This window comes from Cygnus olor, chromosome Z, assembly GCF_009769625.2.
Source record: "Cygnus olor isolate bCygOlo1 chromosome Z, bCygOlo1.pri.v2, whole genome shotgun sequence".
Taxonomy (NCBI): Eukaryota; Metazoa; Chordata; class Aves; order Anseriformes; family Anatidae; genus Cygnus; species Cygnus olor.
The window spans coordinates 45,309,628-45,323,012 of record NC_049198.1 but is presented as its reverse complement, the minus strand read 5'-3'; the positions used below and the strand labels follow the sequence as shown (position 1 = coordinate 45,323,012).

Genomic DNA, 13,385 nt, shown 5'->3' with positions numbered 1-13,385 from the left:
ACCAGTAACAAGAGGGGTTCCACAGGGCTTCATTTTAGGGTCAGTTCTCTTCAATGTTTTCGTAAAAAAACTGGATGCAGTACTGAAAGCTATATTAAGTTTGTGTAGTACACTAAATTGGTAAGACCTGTTGACTTCCTCGAGGGTAGAGAGGTCTTGCAGAGAGATCTTGACAAATGAGAGGTCTGGAAAACCACCAACCACTTGAAGTTCAACCAGAGCAAGTGCGAGGTTCTGAACCCATGACAGGGCAACCCATAAAATACATACAGACTAGGGGGGCGAGAGGCTGAACAGCAGCTCTGCAGAAAGGGATCCAGGGGTCCTGGCTGATGGCAAGTTGAACATGAGCCAGCAGCGTGCCCTGGCACCCAAAAGGGCCAACTGTACCCTGGGGTGCATCAGCCAAAACACTGCTAGCTGGTTGAGGGAAGAGATTGTCCTGATCTGCTCTGCGCTGGTGTAGCCTCACCTTGATCTGTCTGCAGTTTTGGGTGCCACAGTATGAGAAGGACATAAAGCTATTAGAGAGTGTCTGAAGGAGGGCTACAAAGATGGTAAAGGGTCTAGAAGTCAAGATGTATGAGGAGCAGCTGAGGTCCCTTGGTTTGTTCAGCCCAGGGCAGGTTGAGGGGAGGCCTCATGGCGACCTGCAGCTCCCTCACGAGGGGAGCAGAGGGGCAGGCGCTGAGCTCAGCTCTCTGGGGACAGCGACAGGACCCGAGGGAACAGCATGGAGCTGGGACAGGGGAGGGTCAGGATGGGTGTGAGGGAAAGGTTCCGCACCCAGAGGGGGGTCAGGCACTGGCACAGGCTCCCCAGGGCAGTGGTCATGGCACCGAGCCTGCTGGCGTTCAGGAAGTCATTGGACACCACTCTCAGACATATGGTCTGATTTTTGTGTGGTCCTGTGTGGAGCCAGGAGTTGGACTCAATGATCATTGTGGATCCCAAGGGTAGAATCATAGAATGATTCTCAGGGTATTCCGTGATTATATGCTTCTATAAAATTGTTCATAAATACATTTTTATGACAGATTTGCAAGGTATTAAGTCTTTTGGTTTAACAGATAGATGCATGATATCAAGGGCAGGATGAACAGCCCAGCTTTATCAAAGAAGTAACATTCAGAAATACAACTGAGAAGTCTCAACTTCCCAGTCCCTTTTCTTGCTAAAGGACCAACTTTTCTGTAAAAATAGACTACTTACCATGTGACTGCTCTATATTCTGCATAGGAGATGCTTATATGAGCAGGATGCTTATATAATGTGTATCTTGTTTTGAGAAATTAACCTTGCATTGTGGTTTGAAAATTTTTAAAGGTCAGACCAAAATAATGAAAGAATGATATGCTTTGTTGTGTCAGACAGTAAGATGTCCATGAAATCCTAGCTGATTCTGTGAAAACAACATTCTGTTATTCAGGGTTAAAACCTGTCGATTTCTTTTCTCCATTGCCATGGCAGCCTTCATCTTCTGTATAATTGCTAATACATTCACCTTACCATGAGAATGAAAACCTCATCTGAAGATTAATTTATAAAATTCAGCTATTCATATTGCACACGCTTTGTGCCACCTACTGCTTTTCCTGCTACAGTCAGAATCACACCTCTGTTTCATTCCATTTCTACTGCTTCAAAAATGAGACATGAAATTTAACAGCGACAATGAGCACAGCTAAGTTCAGCTTTATTGGTGGGCAGGTTGTTTGTGTCTTAATGCTGAAATAGATATATGAATGCAAATTCCAGCTTGAAAGGTCAAAACACTCTTTTTTATTTTACTAACTAAGGTATGAGAAAGTTGAGGGAAAACGCTCTGCTCCTGGTTGGGGTACTACAGCTGCAGAGTAAAGCACCATTTATTTATTTATTTATATCTTAAACCTCTGGAGTAAAGGCAAGACCTCCCATTGACTCCAGTAGTATCAGCATGCAATCTCTGTGATAAAAACATAAGGTCGGGGACTTAAGAGTCTTCCAATCATATCTGCAGAAAGTAAGAACTTATTTATATTATTTACATGGAGAACACGTAAGGACCAACAAAATGGAGTATTTTCATCCATGCAAACATGGTGGTTTCGCATCGGTAAGTAGCCAGGCACGACCATGCCTATCTCTCATTCCCCTTCCTTAAAAGGGCAGGGGGAGAAAATATTATGATAAAAGCTCATGGGCTGAGATAAGCATAGGGAAATCGAACATGTATTGCTGTCACCAGCAAAACAGACTCAGCACAAGGGATATTAACGTCATTTATTGCCAGTTAATAACAGACCATAGCAGTGAGAACTAAGAGCAAACTAAAAACACCTTCCCCCAAACCACCCTCTTGCATCTTCTCCCTCCAAGTGGTGCAGGGGAATGGGAAATGGGAGCTGTGGTCAGCCTACAGCACTTCGTCTCAACCACTCCTTCAGGGTCACTCTCTGCCCCTGCTCCCCGTGGGGTCCCTCCCACGGGATGCCGTCCTGCCCGAACTGAGCCTGCGGGGGCTGCCCACAGGCAGCAGCTCTTCAAGAACTGCTCCCACACGGCTCCGTACCACGGGGTCCATCCATCCCCCAGGAGCAAACTGCTCCAGCACGGGTCCCCCACGGGTGGGCGGCAGCTCCCCCCAGACCCCCTGCTCCTGCGTGGGCTCCTCTCCACGGGCTGCAGCTCCGGCCCGGGGCCTGCTCCTGCGGGGGCTCTCCATGGGCCGCAGCCTCCTCCAGGCCACGTCCACCTGCTCCACCGGGGGCTCCTCCACGGGCTGCAGCGTGGAGATCTGCTCCGTGTGGGACCCATGGGCTGCAGGGGGACAGCCTGCTCCACCAGGGGCCTCTCCCTGCACAGGCTGCAGGGGAACTGCTGCTGCCTGCCTGGAGCACCTCCTGCCCTCCTGCTGCACTGACCTTGGCGCCTGCAGGGCTGCTTCTCGCTCGTCTTTCCCAGCTGTGGTTGTGCAGCAGTTTTGTTTTTCCCCCTTCCTTAAACCTGCTCTCCCAGAGGCCCAACCAGTGTCACTCCCTGACTTGGCTCTGGCCAGCGGCAGCTTCCTTTGGGACTGGCTGGAGCTGGCTCTGCTCTGACATGGGGCTGCTGCTGGGCTCTGCTCACAGAGGCTACCCCTGCAGTAACCCTGCTACCAAACCCTTGCCAGGTAAGCCCGTTACAGATAAACAAACACCTGAACATATTGAGCTTATGTTGGTAAGAAAAAGACAGTGCTTTATGCAGAGGAAGTTTATTATGGCTCCTGATACTGGGAACATGTACTTTTTTATGTGTCTTATGGAGCTGCCTTTATGGGCAACTTTTTTTTTTTTTTTTAACCTGCCAAATATACAGTGAATGTATATGAAGTTTGGGAATTTAAACAAACAAACAAACAAACAAACAACAACACTTCATAACACTTAATTACTCTTATAAATGCTAAGGAAAAGGGAAAGAGTTTAAGTAGCACTGATCTCAGATGTGATCATTCAATTCTCTTCATACCTCACAGGAGGACTTGTGACAATCTCAAAACAGCATTGATAGAGGTTGTATTATGCTATCCTGTTTTGTTCTTGTTGTAGTTTTTTTTCTCTTTTCCTTTCCTTTCCTTTTCCTTTTCCTTTTCCTTTTCCTTTTCCTTTTCCTTTTCCTTTTCCTTTTCCTTTTCCTTTTCCTTTCCTTTTCCTTTCTTTTCTTTTCCCCTCCCCTCCCTTCCCCTCCCCTCCCCTCCCTTGCCCTCCCGTCCCCTCCCCTTCCCTCCCCTCTCATCCCCTCCCCTCCCCTCCCTTCCCCTCCCCTACACTTCCCTCCCCTTCCCTTCCCTTCCCTTCCCTTCCCTTCCCTTCCCTTCCCTTCCCTTCCCTTCCCTTCCCTTCCCTTCCCTTCCCTTCCCTTCCCTTCCCTTCCCTTCCCTTCCCTTCCCTTCCCTTCCCTTCCCTTCCCTTCCCTTCCCTTCCCTTCCCTTCCCTTCCCTTCCCTTCCCTTCCCTCCCCTCCCCTCCCCTCCCCTCCCCTCCCCTCCCCTCCCCTCCCCTCCCCTCCCCTCCCCTCCCCTCCCCAAGGTCAGAGTTTTCCAGCCAGTCTCTTGTCTTGTCTTGTCTCTTGTCAAGATGACAGGACCTCTAAATGCAATAGGGTTGCTCCTTTTCCTGTATACTTGCATGACTGTCCCATGGCTAAGGCAGTTGTGGGATTATTTTCTTCTGGTGAAAAAAATTTATCTAATCTAGGATAGGAATCATTTTCAGTATTCTCAGATTCATGAAGCAGTAATTTGATTTAGTATGTTGGTCTGAAGGCAGGATAAGGGAAGGTTAGACGGGACATCTCTGTGTAGCTAGCTGGAAAGACACGAAGCTCTGCTGTACTATGATACCAGAAGCCTCCCCAAACTGTGTGAGAAGGGGAAATTAAAAACAAACAACAACAAAAACAAAAAACAAAACTCAACAAACAATAAATGATTGTTATAAATTGTAATAATCTGTTATCAGGATCTTTATGGGGAGCTAAATGTTAAAAATCTATACATGAAATGAAATATATATATTTAGCAAACACTTTTAGAGATTAATATAACAACTAAAAAAGTATTAAAGATAGTGATGACATCAAAATACTAAATTAACAAATTCCTTCTTACCAGCTGTCTCATCTCCAAATATTCATGTTTCAAATTTACTCAGAGGTATGGATTATAGTCCCAACTGCCAAGTTCTGTATTATGTATACCTTTTTCCCTAATCAGAGTCCCTTTTTTTATCAATTAACCAATATAGTAACCTAAAAAGCATTCTCTTTTCACCACCAGTATGCCATTTTTATGAAGACATCCTACTGGTACCGTAAATAAGGGGAATTGAACAGTTGGGAGAAAAAATCATGGAAATGAAAGGATCCAAGGACTAGAAAACAGGATGTTTAGGAAGCTGGGTTTATTTAGTTGAAAGAAGTTAAGAAATTAAGGGAAATTTAACAATCTTCCAATATGCAGAAGGCTGCTGTAGTGAGGAATGGAATACTTTAATCTATATACCCATGGAGGAAAAAAAAAAAAAAAGAAAAAAAAAGATTCAATTAACTTAGATTGTGGCAGATGAGATATAGTTTGTAGAACAGCAAAAACTTAATGCAAGTAAGCACAGGAATAAGTTGGTTAAAGAAGTGGTAGAATTGCATGCACACTGAAGGAAGTTGCAAGCAAAACAAAAATGATCTGCCAAGAACAACATAGGTACATTGTCAAGGTTTCTCCCAGCCAATTTTTCTACAGTTCCAAGGAAAACATACAGAAAAATAGGGAAATAGTTTACTGCTGTGACACAGAAGAAAAGTGACACAAGTGAATTACACTGCTTGACAAAGTGCGTATGCTTGACATAGAATATTTCAAAATATTCTGAAGCAGGATGAAAGTGGTTAAAGGGAAGCAAGACTGGGCTTGTTTCTTCTCTAGCAAATTATTGAGCAGACTTCCACTGTAAGGTGGGTCACTAAAGATAACTTTAATGAGGCTTCCCTGTCCCTAATCCTTGTCGTTTTCAGATGACATCTCCTTGGTTTAAATATTTGAAAGCTCTCACCAAGATTCACTTGGGAATATCTACAACTATTACGGTTTTTCAATAAAAATAATTGTTATGAGTTTTTTCCAGAAAGATTTGACTTATTTCAAATAAATCTTACCTTTAAAGAATTGTTCAACATAGACACTAAAACATAACCAAAATTTGCATTGTCTCACTGTGTTCTGTAGTACTACCATTGACTTAATCAGGAATGGATACATCGCAGGACCTGAATGCCAGAAAAACTAGACTTTATTGACAGAGTAGGTCTTTTAAACAGCAGTTTGGTTTATATGCTGGAAAGACAGACATCTGTTAAAAAAAAAAAAAAAAAAAAAAGAGAGAAAAAAAGGAAAATCATCACAATTTTTAACATGTTAAGTTTGGAGGGGAAAGGCTCAGAAGAAAAGAACTTGAATATACTCCTTCCTCTCAGAACATCAGCTAGCAGGGGATGGTTGAAGACAATACCATTGTAAGCTAGAAGGAAAGCAACATTTATGACTTGAAACCAAATTTCTTCTCCAAAAATGTGCATCATAAAGACCAAACTGTCAATACTCCAGTCAATGTTATTCTAATCAATATATACACTCTTTAAACCTGAAAATCCATCAGAGACACAAGGAAATGCAGACATTGTGTATGTATATACATGTACATGTACATATATATATGCCCTTAAAATCAAGTCACTTAGAAAAAGAATAGGTATTAAATGGAATTAATTTAAAACAAATTTTAAAGCTTAGCAGGAAGTTAAATATATCTTTCTCTAAAGTTATTTATAAAGGATAATGAAAATTTAGTCCTATTACAAATGAAATCAGATGATTTAATGTGGAATACATGCTGAAAAGCAGCTAAAGGAGCACACTAAATAGGCTAAGGTGTAAAATTCCTATACCAGATACTACTTAGAAATATTTTTTTCTTTAAGTATAGAAAATGCAAAAAGCAAGTGAGTTAATAGGAAGTGGCAAAATTCTTTTCATATACTAAACAGCACCTGGCAGCATGAGAAAGGATCATATTCATCCACTAATGTTCAGTCTTGCTCTGTTATGGCTGGTTCTGACTATAATCATTCTCCTTAAATAAACATCTAAGAGTGGGACCAGCCACTATCAAACCAATAATTACTTTTTCAGACTAAATTCATGACAGATAAATTTCACAACCTGCAGTTCTCTCAGTCATTCACTTTATTAGAAAGCTACAGAATAAAATAAATGATTATTGGGAAGGAAATTTTGAACTCATTAAGACAATGAAACAAGCAATGTTTTTCTCTAGTGAAGGTGGACCACAAATGTGAGGTACAAGAAAACTAAAACACAAAACTCTCTGGCATTAAATAGATGGCAGGGTCCAGAGCGATTTACTAACATAGTTCAAGCCCTTCCTAGGTTGCATACCCCATTGTATAAGAATGGGAAACTCTATGTCCCATTCACCATCGCATTTTTATTGGCTGGTTAGCTGGGCAACAATTCTTAGTAGACGATGTTACATTCTCATCACATTAAATACCTCATATCTTTCAGTTAAAATACAGCAAGCCAGTGTAGCCACCTGGGGATGACAAGCGCTTAGGAAACTCCAGGTGGTACAGAGCAGCATGCAATGTTTCCTCAGCAACAGCATTACTGGGAGCAGTTGCTCAATGCCTGTATTGTTTTCTTGTAGGATTGGTTCCCAACCCAACTCAAAGACCTGGTCCTTTTCTTCTAGTCCCTTCATTGCCAGAGCCCAATATGTTTAAAAGACCATGTGAAACATAATGGTGAAAAACATAACTGACAGTTTAACTCTTCCAAATCAGTATAATACCCTGGAATGCCAGAAGGTCTTTAAAAGACATTTAGATTTAGAGCTTAGTGATATGGTTTAGTGGAGGACTTGTTAGTGTTAGGTCAGAGGTTGTACTAGGTGATCTTGGAGGTCTCTTCCAACCTAGATGATTCTGTGATTTTGTGATTCTATGATTCTGTGAAAGAAAAAACTCATCTAAACTGACTTGGCAGCTGGCTTATCACTGTGAAATGAATTTGCTTGAACTCTAAGGATCATCACTATCTTATAACTTCCAGACCATATGCAAAATAGTTATGTGTAACTGTCTTTTCAAATATGTATGTATATAGGAAAATAAAAGAATCCTTGAACAAGGTAGTATTTTTAAAATATAAAGTCCCTCCCTAGCTCACCTTTGGAATAGAAATAAAAACCTGACTAAAAGCCGTGATTGGACTACTTTTTTCTCCTTGGGAACATGGTAGCTGTTCACATCAGTTCTGGTGGCATGGATCTGTGCTTCAAGGGAATATGTGTTAACTGGAGGGCTCAGGTCATGAAAACCCGTATTGAACTTACTAACAAGTTCTGAGATCACATTTGTAAGTAGAATAAAACTGTGAAAATATATGTTTCTCCACATTCTTCTAGTGCAAAGAATGGAAAAGTTAGGTTAGAAAGAGGTCCATCTGTATGTTTACTAAGTAAGAGACAGGGTAATCCGAACTACCTGCTCTTTGATCCACAGATATGTTTCTCTTTTAAAACCAGTTTAGAATTTTAAATTGTTCCTTTTTGTTATTAAATTGTTCCTTTTTGAAACACTGCTATAATTTCTTATGTGATATATACATGCTTTAGAACAGACTAAATCTATCAATGCTTTTGTGCTGACTTTTCTTTAACCTTAATTACTGACATGCCTGTTCTTTTAAATAAGAAAAGTTTGAGTGTACCCTGTCACTAACTCCAAAGTGATCAAAGCATGTCTTGGGATTGTGGAGAAATTGTAAAAACCTAACAAAAGAGTCATCATCATAAATGAAAGTAAGGCACATAATTTAGCTGAAAAATGCTGAGAACATTTTGTGTGAAATATGCTGAAAGTAACAGACATTTCAAATTGTTGTGAGAAATCAAAAGAGGTTTCAGATGTTTTTGAAAGCCCATCAGAAGAGGAGTACAAAAGAATTCAGCTCACATGCACTCTATTTTAAACCTGGTGAAATAATATTCAGATTTCTTTCTATATACATAAACTCACAGTTAACATGCTAATTCAAATACAAGCTTATATAGAGAGTATATCATGAAAACACAGAAAAAAAAAGATTATCTGATATAATACTATTAAAATGCAGAAAGCAGTCAACGAGATTTACTGAGTAAAATCCTGGCTCAATTTCAAACTTGGGAGTTTTGCCAAAATTTTAATAGAGCCTGGATTTCACTATTTGCATTCTATGATAGAAAAAAAAAAAAAAAAAAAAAAAAAAAGGAAAGAAGATTAAATACAAAGAACGGAGGGAAAAAAAATCGTACTTATATTCAGCGTATATATATATATTCATAAAGCTATGTATTTCATGTATAATGATAACTATCAAATTTTGTCGACGTGATTTAATATTTTTAATGAAGCTTTAAATTTATGCCTGTTTTATAGATGGAAAAATCGAGGTATGCTAAGATCATTGATTTTCTGTAGCAGCAGTTTTTTTTTCAAATGTGGTTTGAGAGTCTAGAGACTGAATAAAGATTAATATTGAAAGAAAATGGAACAGAAATTCTGATAACAGCCTATTTTGTTCAAGAATGACGTGAGCACATGAATAGAAGTGTCTGTGTCAGTAATTTTTATCTTCATGGATGCGTATTAGTGCTTGGGGACAGTGCTTTTGAGTCTTGGAAATATAGTTATTTAAATAATCTGCCCATTATAAGAATGTTCTTTTTAATACAGGTAAATTGCCCATGTCCCTCTGGGTGACTCATGCAGTGGCTACTAGTTGCAAAATGATGTAAGCATGAGCCAGAACACTTTAATTTTCTTCCTAGATACGGTTACTTAATGTTTTTATTTCTCCAACCATTTTTTTTTATTCTGCTATTGTTTTGACTGTGTGCCATTATCCTTCAAAAATAAAGACTAGAGAGACTGATTTATTTGCATTCACAATGATTCAGTAATCCTTAAAAGAAGTGGTTTAGTCTTTGGCAAAGAAAATAATTTAAGTTCCTGGAATTATTCCAGTTTCCTTTAGTCCTGACAGTTCTTAATGAGCTGGGAAGTAAGAGGAAGAAAAAGAGACCGCATCCACTGTCTTGTCAAGACAGGACACTAAAGAGATGGAAGAACCGGTATCTATAAGCAATGACCATACTACAGAAAAATGAGATGCCAATTCCAGTCTGCCAGCCTCTGAAGCAATGGGAATACAGGCACTAGAGTAGAGATTCTAGAATGGGAATGTGTTGGTGTGAGTGACCTGTTTGATCTTTCCTTGTTGGAAACCCTGGAGACAAACACTGTGTGTTTTCTCCTTGGTAGAGCCAGACGGCATTCTCATATCATGTCTTGCCTTTGTTCTGCCTTTTAGTAGGCATTTCAAGTGCAGAATTAGCACACAACACTCAATCCATCTGTTTAAAGATAGCACCGTCTCTCATAGTTTTCTTCTTGCAGCTTAGCATTCCACTGTAAGTATAAATCTCATGATTTCTGTTCTTATCTTTTCAAGAGCATGACACAAGGTTGTAGATGCCAACACTGAAATAATCTTTACAGAGCTTTACAAAGACAATTGCTTTTTATTGACAGGACTGGGGACAATTATAAAATGGCCAGTAACATGAAATTTCCAGCTCTGACTCACAGTCTGTCTCAAGAATTTGGTGAAGAGACACCCGATAGCTGCAGCCTGCCCTCATTTTACCTGGTGTCTATGGCAGTGCACTGCAGGGTGCTCGCAAGACTCAATCTGCATCTCTACTTGCCTGGTGACTTGACTTGGCTGCTGTGTGATTTGGTGCTGTTAAACCAATTCTCTTAGCTGGAGGACAACCTTTGCACGGAGTAGCCTTCTTGCAGTAGAGGATCATCAGATTTAATGATTCATCATTGTTAGACTGGGTCTTTACTCCCCTGAGTATCAGCACAACCTGGAAACAAAAAAAGGAAGGACAACTGGAAAGTTAGTGGTGTTTCTCAAGCAGAGCAGGCAGCAATGATGAGCATATATGCAACACATTCATGATCTCAGGCAGAATTAATAAGCAGACACACACACACACACACACACACACAGAAGTTATTGTATTCTAAAAGTCCTTACACTAAATGTGGTTAATTAGTTATTATCATGCAAAGAAATGCCAAGCTCAGAAGTCTGTTTGAAAATTTCTTTTATCTTCTGTTTACATTTATGAGAAAGTCTTGTTAGTTTTAATTGTACCTCAGAGAGAAAATTATTTCACATGCTCCATCCTTTAGTTATATGGAAAAACCTGAAAAGAAGTAAAAATTGCCTATTAAACAAGTCTGGTTCCAAACTAAAAAAGATTTATAATATCATGAATGAATAGATGGAATTGTTAATTTTTCATTTCTATTTATTTATTTTTCTCATCTCTTCCACTTATGTGTACTTAGTAAATGCCTGTGTCTTTCAAAAGTTCAGATACAGTGGAACTTGAAAAGTAAAGCAGAGACCACTGCACACTATAAAAATAGTGTATGCTTTTTGTGAGGTTTGGGATATTCATGCTGATAAAGCACAAATTATGGAAAAGGGTGCTGAAGAATGAGAGGAAATAAGTTAGAAAAAAGTGAGGGATGCAGACAGTGTTGTACCAGTAACATACCACCCTGAGTCTCTGGATGCAGAAAAAGGTTTTGTTGAGCAGATTCAAAGTTACTTCCACACAACTGTTCTTCTTCCTTCTCCTATCCTGATTCAGCATGCAAAGTTTATTCTTCAAAATCAGTCGTGTTCATACAAGGAAATGCAGTGTCACTTCCACAAGAGCGTGGCAGTGACATTCAGCAACAAATCCCTCTGCAAGTGTTGCAGCCCTGTGAGCAAAGAAACCCCGGAGGAAAAAAGGAAGAGTACAGAGAAGGTGATGGCACTGCAGCTCTGCCAGAAAGCAATCTGGTCTTGGAGTGAAGGGGTAACGAGATCCAGTGGCTGTCAGATGACATCGGGAAAGCTCATGCAGGAATTCCAGTTTTAACAGGAAGTATAATTAAACGCTGAGAAAATTAAATATATGAGAAATCACACATTACTTGGAGACATGAAAAACATAGCTCATTACAGGATTAGATGCAGGACTTGCTAGGTGAAGCCTGTGGCCTGCTTTATAAAGTGAGTCAGATTAGCTGGTGATTAGTTATTTCTGATCTGAGTGTATGAGCAAGTGTGGTGTAGCTATTCACGTGAAAACATAAAACACAAAAGAAAACACGGGCACAGTGGGGTCTGCATAAAAATGTTTGCTAAAAATATGCAAATCAAAGAACTGAGCTATTTCTACATGTGCTCTCCTGCTCTGACATGCATCTGGGAGCATCAGAAAGAGAGAGAGAAACTAAGTATAGGCTACATAGGGGGCTGAAAGAGTCCAAAGGCAGTATGAAATTCCTACAATTCCTTTTGGTTCGTAGGTGAGAGCACTGAAGCACTATGCTATCTTCCACCCTGACCATCATGGAGATGACTTTCTGTCACTGTGAGCCAGGGAAGAGAGTTTCATAGGCAGAACACTGGCCACTGTAGTTTGGGAACAGTTCCAGGACAAATGCATTTGGATTAGTGAGGAGGCCTGGAAAACTTGGCTTTCAAAAGAAAATTTGAGTTAGACGGAGACTGGAAAACCAGCCTTTAAATGGAAACAGGACCATGGTGGAGTTATTACCATGAATCCATAAATTTTAATTTGAGCTTTTTAAACTACGTAGTTCCACTTCGTATCAAATCCTTGTCTCAAACTGACAACATCTGTTCAGAATGAACAATTACATAGGGAGATCTGGAGGATTTTTAATTTAAGATGGGGATGTCTGGGAACAGGGAGGTGAGAGCCTTGTGCGGAGTATGTTTTGTTTCATGATCATTTTCTACAGGGGGTGGGGAGAGATGAGAGCCTAACATAATCCCACTTAATTCCTAAGAATTCTTCTTTGATTTGTCACGCTTCCAGATAGGGCAAGGTCCGCTGTTCTTCCTGTTAAACAACTGGAGATCAGGACTGTTATCTGAAAGGAGGCAGCAGTGTATGTGCGTGTGCCTATGCTCACACATTTTTTCTCTTTTATTTTCTGATTCATGGATTAAATGTGAATGTAAGAACTGGTGTGAGCAGAAGTAGAAAGAGAGCTAAATACAGCTTACTACTGCAGATGCATCAGTAATATATCTGGAATTTAGCAGTATGTCACACATTTCAAGGATTAAAGAGAATTTAAAAATTACAGGTGACAGGTAATCACCTAATTTCAAAATTACAGGCGACAGCTCATACCAGGTTTGCTAATGTTGAATCAATCTGACATCCTCAGCTGTTACTGAGTCCTGCAACACCACAGTTAATGGGAGTTTGACCAGTGCCATCATTGTCAGAACTCTGGAATTTTAGACCTATGACAACAACAAATGTGTAGTAACTGTATGTTTATTGGCAGCTGATCTAAATATATGGTAATATAGATATCAGAATTTGGAAAACAGTATGTGTCTATATTTTTAAGATGAGCGAACATTTACCTTAATGTTTTCAGAGATAACATATAGAATCCAATCCCTGTAAATATATGTCAGTGTAAATTAATAGCATAGAAAATATTACTTTCTCAGGAACTGAAAATGCATGGTAATTGTAACGAGTGTACCAAATATTTCTGGTCAAATATTCAAGTCCTCACAGATCTGGGGGAAAAATATAACACAGTGTGAAGACAAAGTAGGGTATCTTTGGTACAAAACTATTTATTTAGGAATATTGTCTAAAGTCTCTTTTCTCAAAA

At 39.9% G+C, this 13,385-nt stretch overlaps 1 long non-coding RNA gene across 1 annotated transcript; it reads right to left on the bottom strand.

The window, feature by feature from the left end:
• Nucleotides 1-10,142: 10,142 nt before the first annotated feature.
• LOC121062112 lies at nucleotides 10,143-12,957 on the bottom strand. The gene is made up of 4 exons (XR_005815413.1): nucleotides 12,884-12,957; nucleotides 11,222-11,432; nucleotides 10,813-10,864; nucleotides 10,143-10,519 (listed from the first exon to the last, which is right to left on the bottom strand). It is a non-coding gene; the product is annotated as an uncharacterized LOC121062112 (long non-coding RNA).
• Nucleotides 12,958-13,385: the final 428 nt, after the last annotated feature.